At 39.6% G+C, this 13,898-nt stretch overlaps 1 protein-coding gene across 11 annotated transcripts in view; it reads left to right on the forward strand.

Annotated features, from left to right (window-relative positions):
• ATP2B2 (ATPase plasma membrane Ca2+ transporting 2) overlaps window positions 1–13,898 on the forward strand; it is a 387,126-nt gene that overhangs the window by 108,193 nt on the left and 265,035 nt on the right. For all 11 annotated transcript variants that reach the window (XR_008329003.1, XR_008329002.1, XR_008329001.1 and 8 more), the window contains exon 2: window positions 5,947–5,999. The gene's annotated coding sequence lies outside the window, so the exon portion shown is untranslated. The remainder of the gene's footprint in view (window positions 1–5,946; window positions 6,000–13,898) is intronic.

Below are 13,898 nucleotides of genomic sequence, written 5' to 3' on the forward strand. Positions count from 1 at the left end.
AAACTATGGTTTGGGGGTAAATAGAGGTGGAATAGTGGGATCCCATGACCAGGAGTTTGGATTTGATATCCCGCTTTATCACTACCCTTAAGAGTCTCAAAGCGGCTAACAATCTCCTTTCTCCTCCTCCCCCACAACAAACACTCTGTGAGGTGAGTGAGGCTGACGGACTTCAGAGAAGTGTGACTAGCCCAAGGTCACCCAGCAGCTGCATGTGGAGGAGCAGGGAAGTGAACCCGGTTCACCAGATTATGAGTCTACCGCTCTTGACCAATTAATAGGAACAAAGATCTAGCAGCACTTTTGACAACTTTAAAGGGTATAGAATATAGTGAGTGTCCCCCTCAAATGAGCAAAATTGGTCAGGTGAAAAATGCAAGATGGCAGTCATAAATAATTATTTAAATTCATTTTCCCATCTCCTTTGCATTCAGTTATAATATAATGCTGGAAGTTACTATTGTCTATAGCTGCAACCACTAGAAAATCACCAGCAAGTTATTGTGGACATATCTTTAAATGTCATGTTGTTGTTTAGTCGTGTCCGACTCTTCGTGACCCCATATACCAGAGCACGCCAGGCACTCCTGTCTTCTTTAAATGTCATACTTGCCCATGCATTTTGAGACTGTCTTGGTAGCTCATCCCAGATTTATTGTTTCTGTAATCTGCAACTCCTGGTCAGTCCATGGAAAACCACTCAAATAGCAGCCTGAAAATATGTTTGCTTCCCAGTGGTGAATAAAACCATTAGTGATGTCAGTACTATAATCTGTGCATCCTCACAGCCATGGTATTTATACATAGGAGGTCATGGGACGTGGATGGTGCTGTGATCTAAACCACTGAGCCTCTTGGGCTTGCCGGTCAGAAGGTCATCAGTTCAAATCTGTATGATGGTAGTGAGCTCCCGTTGCTCTGTCCCAGCTTCTGCCAGCCTAACAGTTCAAAAGCACACCAGTGCAAGTAGATAAATTAAATAGGTACCGCTGCAGAGGGAAGGTAAATGGGGTTTCCGTGTGCTCTGGCACTCACCACAGTCCTCCGTGCACCAGAAGCAGTTTAGTTATGCTGGCCACATGACCCGGAAAGCTGTCTGTGGACAAATGCTGGCTCCCTTGGCCTTTACAACTTTACAACTTTACAAAAACCTGCAGCTTTACTGCATTTAAGCATCATCCCTTATTTTTTTGGCTACCTATAATATATTCGATAATGACATATCTAGCAATCTGTTGTACTTTTGTCATTAATTGCTACTGTTCATACAGTTACCAGAAACTAATTAAAAGGCAACAACTGATCTCATGTGAATATTATGTTGTTTAAAGCTGGCTTATTCCATTAAATTAGGAGTAGCTCTTAGTGAGAAGAAATTGTTATATGAACATGAAACTTGACACTGCTATCTTAAACATCAGAAGTGCTATGTTGCAAGGCTAGCTTACCAATAGGCGACTCACACTTCCAAAATGTTCCTTTATAGAATCCATTTTATCATGATGTCTGCAAAAGTATACTGAACCTTCTGTTAATTTTATTCCAACTGTAACAATGTACTCCAGACAGTAATTATCTTGATTATTTGTATGTTGTTGTTTTCTAAAAGCTAATAAACATATCCTTAAACAAAACAAAAAAAGAAATGCTATTTATGAAGGCGGGAATTTTGTGATCATCTCAGTGATTTCAATATATAAACAATTTATATATTTATGCCATGTCCACAAGCACATTTTTGCATTCTGGAACAAAAACGAGAAGTATGAGATTTGACCCTGGATAGACTATTTACATAGAGTTATATAGTATTTCTAACACCTATTACCTCATTATCTAACATGCCAGATTTCCTTGCTTCCTACACAGAATTTTGCCTTAAGGCTGTCCACTCAGACTGTTGCTAACCAACGTTTTGGTTACTTTGTGTTTGTTCAACAGTGCCAGCTCATATTTCTGGATATATGTCCTGAGAGAGAGAGAGAGAGAGAGAGAGAGAGAGCGCGAGCTGTTTTTCCTAACAACCCCCTTGACTCATGTAATAGAATGAGGAAACTTGGCACTTACAGCTTTTCAAATTCATCACCTGATGAGATGTGACAGTAGATGCACCATAGCCTCTACTGGCATCCCTTTTGACATATTGCAGTAACATGTCAGCTGTCAGCTTTGTTTTATAATGCTATAATTACTAATACTAGAATCCTAAACATTTTTATTAAAAGAATAGAAGTAAACATTTTCTATTAGGATCACACAGTGCTGAACAAAGCAGTACAGCCTTTTTAAAATGCAGCAACAACCAAACCCTGATGAAAATAAATTCTTGAGAATTAAAATGAGAATTCACTATGCAGGTTGCTCTTCCACTGCCACTGGGATGAAGATTGAGTAGGGTGGAAGGTGGGGGAGAAGGTAGGGCACAGCATCTCATGGTAAAAGGTAAAGGGCCCCTGGATGGTTAAGTCCAGTCAAAGGTGAGTGGCGCTCATCTCGCTTTTCAGGCCAAGGAAGCCAGATAGCTTTCTGGGTCATGTGGCCAGCATAACTAAACCGCTTCTGGTGCAATGGAACATGACAGAAGCCAGAGCATACAGAAATGCCATTACCTTCCCGCCTCAGCGGTACCTATTTATCTACTTGCACTTGTATGTTTTTGATCTGCTAGGTTGGCAGAAGCTGGGACAGAGCAACAGGAACTCACCCCGTCACGCGGATTCAAACTACCAACCTTCTGATCAACAAGCCCAAGAGGCTCAGTGGTTTAGACCACAGCGCCACCCGCATCCCTAGCATCTCATGATCCTTACAGCATTGGACAATTCCCAAAGCCTTTATGTGTCCTTCTATAGCCCAGGCTTCCTGACCAGCAAGGCCCTAGAGCTAGCCAAAAATCAGAGAGTTTCCAGATTTTATGGTGAGGGACATTGTAATGATCCATTCCTTGATTGTAGCAAGGATCCCAGGAGACTCTGGTTGCAGGAAAGCCTAGTGCCAGGATTTCTACTTAATTTGTGGCTCCCCACCCCTACATAAAACAGCAGATCGACAAAGTAAGCCAATAACTAATCATCCATTAAGCTATCAGCAATTAAAAGGGAGAGACCAATTATCACAAAAACCATAAAATACCATTAAAAGACTGAGCAAACAGGATGGACTTCACTTGGCACCTTAAAAATGGCAATAAGGGTGTTAGGTGAGGGTGTTAGGTGGACATTCTTAGGTAGGGATTTCATAACTTAGGTGCCACTACAGAGAAAACCTTCCAACAGCAGATGGTTCTCTTAAGATCTTAATTGATAGGAAGCTTCATTTGGGAGAAGGTAGTATTTCATGTGGAACTGTGATCACCAGAATTATCCACAAAATCTACCAATCCATGTGATGAATGTTTACACAGTCACTTTTACAGTGGGGAGAGTTGCTACCAAGGTAGTGTTTAAATCAGGCCCTTTCCACTTAGTAATTTTCAGTGTGGAACCATTACTCAGTTTCTTTATTAAGGGTATATGCAGATTCATTTCAAGAGTTTTAGAAGATTTTTCTCAGAACATAATTTATTTTCTATTTGAAACATCCGAGCTGACAGAAATATTGTTCCAATGTTGACTGTGTATATAGCAGTATTTTTCTATGCCTGCAGGATAATAAACAAAGCAAGTTATTTCCCATCCCCAGCTTGGCATTTGGATATTTATGTATATTGGAGAAAGTTATTCTCTTGGTAACAGCACCTTGAGTATATTTTAGGAATTATAAGTACATTTATGCTTACACATTTTTTTCTTTGGCTGTTGGGTGTAGAGCTAAAAAGAACTGAAATAAGAAGACAGCAGCATTATCAGTATGGCAGGATTTAAGATTGTGCAATTGAAAAGCTGAGATTGGAAACATTTTGTAGCTCATATTCAAAAGTGTTTAAGGGGTTCTTAATGACTGTGGCTCTTTTTGTATTGAAAATAAATGACCCGACACAGCAATGCAAATGTTTGAATAAAGTGTAGTTGTTTTAAAAATGGTCTAAGTGAAGTAGCTTTCATAACGTTCCATGCACCTCATTTTAGCGTTTTAGTATTTTACAGTCAGAACAAAAACATTTTTTAAAAACAACAACACCACACATTTAAAATAAGTTTAATAGGTAGTTTTCTATCTGAAAAGGATGAAGACATGGCATTTATTCCAATAAACTCAAGGAGAACCATATCCAAGCCAACAAAGACAGAAAAGAGGAGTGGAAGATCTAAGGTCAAATTAAAATTTGCAAAAAGCAGAAACTGCAGAAAGCAGTCCTAACCATTAAAACTGGAGCAGACTGCAAAAGTTTGGTGGTAAACTGGCAGAAGTAAATTTCAGCTTAGAAGCAAGATGGGACAAGCCTGGAAAGAACCAGCAGAATGGCCTTCTTATATGGCTCAAGACACTCTTAGCAAATATGTGTGTTTGTGTACAGAGGTTATTCTTTGTTCCCCACAGCTGTCCAGAGCTGAGAATGCATTTCCTTGTAGAGGCTCAAATTTGCATATTCTAAACAATACTGGGAAAACAATTCACATACGTATGTGCTGCTGCTTGTTTTAAGAATTTGTGAAGAATATTTGAAGTGTTAAGGATTGATCATCTGTCCAGCTGCTCACAGTGCTATGCAGGTGAGGGCCTCTGGCAGATGTCAACTCATCAGGGCTGCTGGCGGATGCATGACTTGTCATCGTTCTGTGTGATGTAGGAATCAGGCTTTAGTGTGCTGGCACATACCCTTTGGAACTCCTTTCTGTTATGTATCAGACAGACACTTTCAATACTACCTTTCTGCTGTCTATTGAAGACCTTCCTTTTTCAACAAGCCTTCAACAAGTTCTCTCTCTCTCTCTGAGCTGTTATTTTACCAAACACTGAACAGAGAAGGTAGAAATAAGTTTTTGGTTTGTCAGTTTTCCATTTCAGTATAATCAGTCTTCCTCTGCTCTAAATCGCCAATCAGCGATTATTCCTTCTGCTCCCATAATCAGGCTATTTGTATGCTGATCATTTGTCTCTACAGCAACTCACTATCATATTGCAATGCACTGCTGCTATTTTGAGATGGTGCCCAAATCATCATATTTATAGTTTATCTTTTAGGTGTTATGCCATAACTTTACTTGGAATTATGTAAATCCACACAGTCAGCAAAACCATCTGAAAAAGGAAATCAATAAGTTTTGTTTTCTCCTGCAAGGTGTCTGATCACCAACACGTGCCTAATTATTCATGCTTTCTGCCAACTGTTATTAGGTGCTGAATGTCTTGCAACAAAAGGTTTAAATGGTCTAATCTTAACAACTGAAGCACAACAAATTTTCACTGGCTATTTTTTTAAAATGACAACAACAAAATTTTGGATTAACTCAGTTTAGATTAAATGTTACTTGAAACCAGAAAATAAACTGAAATAGCAGTAACTTTCCAATGCTTTGGAAATAGGCTATATTGTATTGTACAGGTAGTGACTCTTGCAAACCTACGTCCTTTTTAAAGTGAAGTACTGTGGTATAACAGCTCTAGGTAATGCTGCACAAGCAGCATTTTACGTCCACAGCGGGACTTCCTCCTCCCCCCATGCACTCCCAAATTTGCTCCAGAGGATCCCCTAACTCAATCTTGTGCTCCTTATGAGATGAGAAAGAATGGGACAGAGTGAAATCCAGGAAAACTCAGTGCGAGGCAGATTTTCCAAATACTGGGGTTGGGGGAAGCTCATGATATTCAAGATTTCAGTATCTGTGCTCTATAAATGAGAAATATTTCTAGATCTTTGACCTAGATACATTTGAAGGCTGTTCTTGTTACTGCTGCTGCTTCCAATATGTTTCCTGAATTTTCTTTGCTATGAAACTTGCAGTGTTAAAATAGCAATTTGTCATTATCAGAAACTACAACTTTTTTGTTTATTTTTTACTTTAGGACCTGCATACCATTGTATGAATACCAGGCAACCATTGGATTACATGCTTATGGTAAGTTTTCTATTTCTTCAGCATGTTTCATGGTCTTGATGTCATTGCTTACATTCATTAATTATGCTCATTATGTTCATTGAGCGCAGTTTATCATTTAAATAATCCCTTGAAACCACTTGAAGAATATCTGAGACTGATACTTCCCAGCTTAAGTACATCCAATTAAGTATATCTTGGTGCTTTTTTTGGCTGTAGTACCATATATTTGGAATGCCATTGCCAAAGAGGAGCAACTCTGGTGCCACCTTGGATATGTTTTTCTGTCCTTTTGTTGTTTTAATTGCTTTGAATGTTGCATTCCATTGCATTCTTTTCATCTTGTTAGCTCATGCTGAATGCTGAACAACCAATTTAATTAATTAAAAAGTTATTCTTGTATTGCTGCAATGTTCAAGTTCAAAAACATATTCAATGTGCATTATTAGTATACTGATATCATAAACTGCCTTGACATGGGAGTGGGGCCTAAACCAATCTGTTTCATACACAGTTTATGCACACAAAGGAGTCTCATAGGCTTAATAGAGCTGTCTACCCCCCCACCCCCCATGCTTGCACACAGGTCACTCTGCTTTATCTCTCTCTCCCACCTTTGTGAGTGCAATGAAGCAGTGCAAAGGATCATTAAGGGAAACAAGAGATGGGGGGGGTGCACTTCCACATGGCAGCTTACTGTGGACAGTGCTGCTGTAGAATGCAAATTTCATGTAGTGTTTACATGACATTACCTTCATCAAAAATGTTGATGCCCAATACAGTGGTACCTCGGGTTAAGAACTTAATTCGTTCCAGAGGTCTGTTCTTTACCGGAAACTGTTCTTAACCTGAAGACCACTTTAGCTAATGAGGCCTCCCACTGCTGCCACGCCGCCAGAGCATGATTTCTGTTCTCATCCTGAAGCAAAGTTCTTAACCAGAGGTACTATTTCTGGGTTAGCGGAGTCTGTAACCTGAAGCGTCTGTAACCTGAAGCGTATGTAACCTGAGGTACCACTGTATTCCTTTTTTCCAATGTGATCCCAATTTACCATTTCTGTGCAAAATCCAATAACTAAAAAACTGAAACAATGTGGAAATGGTAAATCCAGATTAAATGGGGAAGAAAAGTATGGAATCATGATTATCATTATTATATTTACAAGATGTCAATTGCAAAGAAGTGTGGTGCCAGCATATGATGAAATTGTACAATGGAGGCATGAGATACACTTTGGTGGGGAGGGAATTCTTCAATTTAGGGGCTGCCATGGAGAATGCCCTGTCCAAGGTCACTACCCCAGAACCTCTGAAGGTGGTGGAACTATCAAGAGGGCTCCGAAGGGTGTAGCGTGGTTAGCCAGTACCCGGGGCATGCACACACTGGGGGGGCGGGGTGCAGAGGGTGAACGGAGCATGACATGAATCTGTATCTGGTTAAATTTATTACTGGAATAGGAGAGACTGAACACCTTTTAACAGCTACTGAGCCCTTTTCAATAAATAGAAATAACATTTATACTTAATATTGCAGGTTATATAGACACATGCAGTCAGTGTGTGTGTGTGTGTGTGTGTGTGTGTGTGTGTGTAAAAATTAAATCAGTAACCCTTTTAAAAATAGCACTGAAAACACTGAAAACAATTTAAAAGCACGTGCGCGCGCACCCCCCCCAAAGTACAACACCCAGCCTCTGAAGATTGCCCCAATAGCCAGTTAGTGGCCAAAGCCCTCCCTTAACAAAAAAATATTTGCGTTAGCAAAAGGAAAGCAGAGAAAGGGTCATCTTAGTTTCCTGTGAAAGGGAGTTCCACAATCTGGGGCAGCCACTATGCTCACTGTCCTCTCCAGATGTGCCTTTGAAGGTGGTGGGGCCAAAGCCCACCTGAAGATCTCTCTTTTTTTTTTTATTAAATATTTATTGGCATTTTCAAGAAACACACAACAGACAAAAACAAGAAATAAACAAAAAAAAACAAAAAAAACCACAAAAATACATAATATTCAAAACTAAACAAAAAATAGAAAAAACACATAAAGTTTCTGATACTTATTATTCTTAACCTTATTTCTCAGACCTCCTCACACCTCCCCTTCTTGTATTCCAATTTAAATTGTCAATTCAGCAAGTCCTTAACTTATTTCTTTACCTTAACTTAAACATTTGTTCTAACATACTATTGTTTTACTTTACTTCTTTTTTCCATTTCCTCAATTTATTTTTGACAACCTTATTTTCAATTAATTTAAAAAGAAAAAAACCAATTTTACCCTATTAAAATCACACATCAATACTTATACCCCATTAATTATTCTTAAACCTTTTTCCTAAAGTCGACCAAAATTTCCCTTCCACGATTTACCCAATTTCCTTACCACTAACAAAATATAAAAAGCAAATTATCCTTATGTACCCTTTGGATTCCCAACCTCCACCCACCCTTTTCCCGGTTCCAGTCCCCAACCAATATCCATCAGTCTTTATATTATTTATTTAGCCTGGAGATCTCACGTCCGAGGCCCTTATATCTCTCTCAGTTCCTTTCTGCCGGTCTCTTTGATAGTCCTTGATGTTAAGCCCCAAGTCTCGGAGGGGCTCCGGCCCAACAGAATCCATGTTGCTTCCAGCCAGTCCTCCATACTTAAAAGCAAAGCCTATGGGGTGCTCCAACTCTTGTTTCAAATTTCTTTCAAATCCCGATGTCCCCAAAGCTCCAGCTTTCACCTTCAACAAATTTGTAATCCTCAGGTCTTCAGATCTCCTCCAAAGGGGATCTCTCCATTTTCCAGACTCCCATTCAGACCAGGCTTTCCACATCCAATTTTTATTGTCCTTTTTTATCATCATGTCAGGCCTCATATTGTAACTCTCCTTTAACTCCTGCAAATCTCCTGCTCCTCCTTCATTTTCTTCAAAAACAACGTATTGCTCCATCATATCTACACTTTCAGTTTCATTTATTTGTTCAGTTGAATAGGCTTCCTGTTTCAAGTCCTTATCAGGCTCAAAACTGTTGTTTACTGTCCAGTGTAGTAGTGATACCTCTGTAGACAAAGCATTGTATTCATCTTGCAAGTTTCCCAAGAGAACGAGTGCTCTGTCCAATTCTGCTTGGATTTTACATACTCCAGCCATTTTTGTGATGTAGTGTCCCTATTACCCCTCTAGGGGGATTTTAGTTCCTTAATGTTCCTTTCAGCTCAAAACCAAAAGTCCAGTTATTTTGTATCAGCCCTCCTTATTTTCAACAAGTTATACCAAGTAAACCAGCAAAAACAGCAAAAACAATGTTCTCTTTTTCCAGCTGACAACTAGCTGACTAACAGCTCACTTGACAGCTGTCAAAATCTTCAATGCAACAGGCTTTCTCATAGGACGTTCCCGGGTCTCGGGGGGGGGGGTGAAATTTCAGCTCCCAATATTCTTTTTATCCTCCAGTAAATCTTCTTATAGTGTCAGAACCGTGAAGTCAGGATCTTTCATTGAAAAACAAGAAACAGATTCTCTCGACCTTAGCTGCCCAGTCCTTTGCTTTAAATTGTTTACAAAGAGGGGGGGGGTGGACTTCCTTTTTAGCCCCTTCCCGCTCGTTCCAAATCCAAAATTAGAAATTTTTAAAGTTCCAATCTCCGTATTACTCACGGGTTTATGTTTTAGAGTCCAATCGGTCTTGGAAGAAGTTGGCGCTCTCTGTCAATGGCTTGCGGCTTCACTCCGTAGGCGAGGGAGTACTCTCAGCACCACGCCTCACCCTGCCTCCGTTCCGAAGCCTTTAAAAAGGCTCCGTCGCGGATTGGGGGGGCGCAAATGGTGCCCGCCGAGTCTCTGTGTTCACAGGCATCCGCGCCTGTGATTTTAAGGGTCTCCGCTTCGCCGCAGCGGCCAGACCCAGACGCTACGGAGCCGATTCCCTCCGGAGCTCGGAGGGAATCCGCCATTAAACAATGGCACCAACCCGGAAGTCCGTGCCCACCTGAAGATCTCAAAGCTTGGGTAGGCTCATATAGCCTGGACCCAAATCTTCAAATATTCTAATAGCCTGCACCCAAGCCATATAAGGCTTTATATGTCATAACCAGCACTTTGATTTCTGCCCAGAAAGGGGCCAGTAGCCAGTGGAGCTGTTGTAATAAAGAGCTGTTCTTCTAGTAACCAGCTCCAGTCAGCAATTTGTTCATTCAATGCAAGCATTTCAGCTTGCCAGATGGAATGATTCTCCATCTCCTCCCCCTTATGTGCTATTCTGGGCTTTTTTTGGGGTGGGGCAGCGTGGGTATGCAGTGGAAGGTGAGGAGGGAAAGCCCCATTGTGCTAGTGGAAGTCCTTATGTGGGCTTCTACTAATGGGCCTTGTTAGTTGAATTTGGCCCATGGCTTTTACTGGAAGATGCACAGCGGACAGGCAGAAATTCATTTGCCATATAAATTGTGAGTTGACTTTTGGCATCTAAGAATAAAACAATATTGTGCCCTTTATCACATTGAATAATTGGACTGCTGCAATGTCATCTTCTTTCCTTTACTGGTGTGATGAATTTGTGCCAGAGTGCTGGCCAGGAATAGCAACCCTATATGTGCTAGTCATTGACCTCTTTCTGTGAAGATTGTAGACAGTAAACAGCTTTTCCTGGATGACAGGATAAGGATTGCTAGGATTGGGGAGGGGCAAGGGGAAGGCCAAGGTTTTAAGGCCAGCCGTGATCTTTTAATCTTCTTCACTGGTTCACTTTAAGTTCAGTCAGCCATTGGAAACTCCACATGAGACTGTCAGGCTAATTAATAGACTTATTTAGTGAAATTCCTTGATGTACTTTCCATCGGCCCATTTAGGTAGGAAGACACAACACCCAATCACACCATTTCCATTAGCAGCTAGAGGCAGTAATATTATAACAAGAAATATTACACTAGGTTATGCTTTATTTATATGCCATCTTTTGTCCCAAAGGCCCCCAAAGGGATGAAAGGCTTATTAATACAAAATAAATATGCACTAAATGCACAATAAACAAAACAAAACAATCAAAACAATATAAATGAGTAAAGTCATAAAATGGCCAATAACCACGCAGCTTTGTATTAGGAATGCCAGTTAATCCTTTGGAAAACAGACAAACAGAACAACAACAACCTACTAATCAAGCCACACTTATTTCTTACTCAGGGTATACTAACTTCCCTTCCGTTGGTCACCTGGCAGGGACAGGTTTCACCAACAGGTTCTTACCCTGGGACAGAAACAATTTTTCTCTCCCACTGCAGCCAACCATTTGTGGAAGTGCATGCCTTCTGAGAAAATAATATACTAAGGAAAGTTAGGTTGTTGGAGATAAAGGAAATTTATTGGGTTTCTTTGATATGTTGATTCCATGACTAGATTCCAGCTAAAGTGGACCAAGGTGGGAGAAGCAGCAAGTCCTCAGAGCGAAGCCAGGAGATGGAAGATTGTTCAGCTAGGCACTCTCAGTTCACGAAAGAGTTTAGAAAGAAGGAGAGAAATAAAAACAGATTTTCAGAATAAGAGCCAGTGCTTTGTTTCTAAAAAAAAGTGTTTTGGGGCACTCTCATTTTCCTACTCATATTGAAATACTGCCCCTCAATGAGGCCAAACTTAGATTCACAAAATGTTTAGGGGTATGCGTCCCCCCAGAAAAAAAGCACTGATAAGAGCTATAAATAGCAAGCAATGAGAACAAAGGATAACAGAAAGGAATTAAAAATTGATTCTTCGTGAAAGACAAGAGGAAAATGTTAACATGTCACCCTCTGCTCCAACCTGGTGCCCTTTAGATGTGGTTCAACAACAATTCAGAGAGCCCTAGCAGATCAGGCCTCTGTGAAAGGTCAACCAGGTCGATACAATTAGTTTTACTCAGTTTTTGCTATAAAAAAAATGGTGGCATTCTCAGTGTTTTTCTTATGCAGGTCATTTTTGGGATGTAAGAAGCAAGAGGCAATAATCCTGCCAGCTTAATTCATGCTTGTCTTCTTCATTTCCAAGACTGGAATGCAGAACCAAATAAACTTTACTAGGCTATTATTCAGACTGAGACTGAAGGGATAATTCATTTTATCTTGCCAATTTGTCTGTAATAGTTTTTAAAAGGAGAAAAAAAATTCAACTAAGAAGCAGTATTAGGTGCCTGGCAAAGAAAACGCTATTTTGCTCAAAGGCAATTCTAAACCAGAGAATTAGTTTTCTGCATAATCAGATCACAATAGTTGAAAGCATTGTTCTCCTCCTCATTACATTTCACAAATTATGATGCCAAGGACACATGCTCCCACAACTGAGTCATTTCAGGGGAGTTCCAGTGGCTGAGATCCAACAAAACATGGTGGTGTGGAAGCAGATCACACTCAAGGTTGTAGGTTTCCTACAAATTTCTACTGTGGCTGTTCTTCAGTGTTGAAGAGACAAGCTGCATTGCAAAATGCGAAGTAGTATACTTCAACAATGTGAAATGCTGTTTGTAATTATCTATGCATGGGTATAGCTTTGTTGGCTTCTAGAAATTACCAATCATAAGGCTGCATATTTAAATTCTAACCATCTTCCACACAGTGGAGGAATGCAAACTTGTGTGTATTTACTGTTCACTATGGGTAGTGGTGTTTTTTTTTTTGAAAACTCAGCAAATTTTTGTTTTCCAACATTTTCAATCAGTGGATAGAAACTTAGAATGTTATTTTGGATTAAAACAAAAACTGGGAGCATATTTACCAAAAGTTAAATGGTTGGCAGTAGGTCATTAAGGTAAACTGATACCGCTAAACAAGAACCTCCAAGAATTGTGTGATATCCCCAAAATTAGGGGCATACTTCTGGTCTGTGTTTTATGTGTTCTAGTCTAAGTTTTATATAAAGCTCAAGGGCTCTGGAGACCAGACTGAAGTAGTTGAAGTAAAAGACTTCTGGTGAGCTTTTTCTCATGTCTAATATGTTTTTGAGATAGGGCTGCCGTACATCCGGAATTTCTTGGATATTACTGGGATTTCAAAGGCGGAATTGACATCTGGGGGGAATTTCCAAAATTTGTCCTGGATCTTAGGCAAGTCAATTGAATAAAGCCCAACAACTTTCGGGGTGTCATGGTTTTTACTTTTTGAACTTTAGCAACCCTAGTTTGAGATTGTTCGGATTAAAGTGGTTTGGACACTGTACTTCATGAAAAGAATGCAAAACCTCCAATAATGTTGGGAAATGTTTATTTATAATTAAATATGATCAACATTTGTGCTGTGAGCTTCAATACAGTTCAACACAAATTTGTACGATCATTCTTCTTCTTTTTTAACCAGTAACAAAGGTTACTTGCCCCTTCAAAAATCCCAAACATTAAAGGAAACCAAACAGCAACAACATCCCCTTCTCTATCACAGGATACAGTAATGTACTATTAATTACCAAACCCTAGTAGATAACCAGTTGCAAGAGAGGTGGTTCTGATAAAAGACACCACTTTATTATGGGTTTATAGTCTGTTCTCTGAGTGTACAGCAGCAACAACTGTGAATACCAAACTGGACGGCTCTGAAAGGAAATAGAAGTATTAGTTGTCATTTTAACATCTCATTAATTTTAATAGATTTGTTATTTTCCAAACCTGACCAGGTGTTATAATTCATCTTCCGAATTATGATTTATGGAATTAGTAGATTCTCATTATCTGAAGTCATTTCCTTTACTTTTAATTTGCTGTAATGTAATTTCAATTAGGTGTAGTCTTGAAAAACTGACTGCAATTTATGTGTCTGATGTAGGAAAACAATAAAACATACTTCCCCTCCATAATATAACAATTAAGGCTTGCCATTGTTTCATGACTTGGCTTAAAATTAGACATGTTGCACAGGGCCACTATTTTGTTAGGGTTATCTTAAAGTTATTATTATTATTTTATTGTTGTTGTTAATTT

Source organism: Podarcis raffonei, chromosome 2, assembly GCF_027172205.1.
Source record: "Podarcis raffonei isolate rPodRaf1 chromosome 2, rPodRaf1.pri, whole genome shotgun sequence".
Taxonomy (NCBI): Eukaryota; Metazoa; Chordata; class Lepidosauria; order Squamata; family Lacertidae; genus Podarcis; species Podarcis raffonei.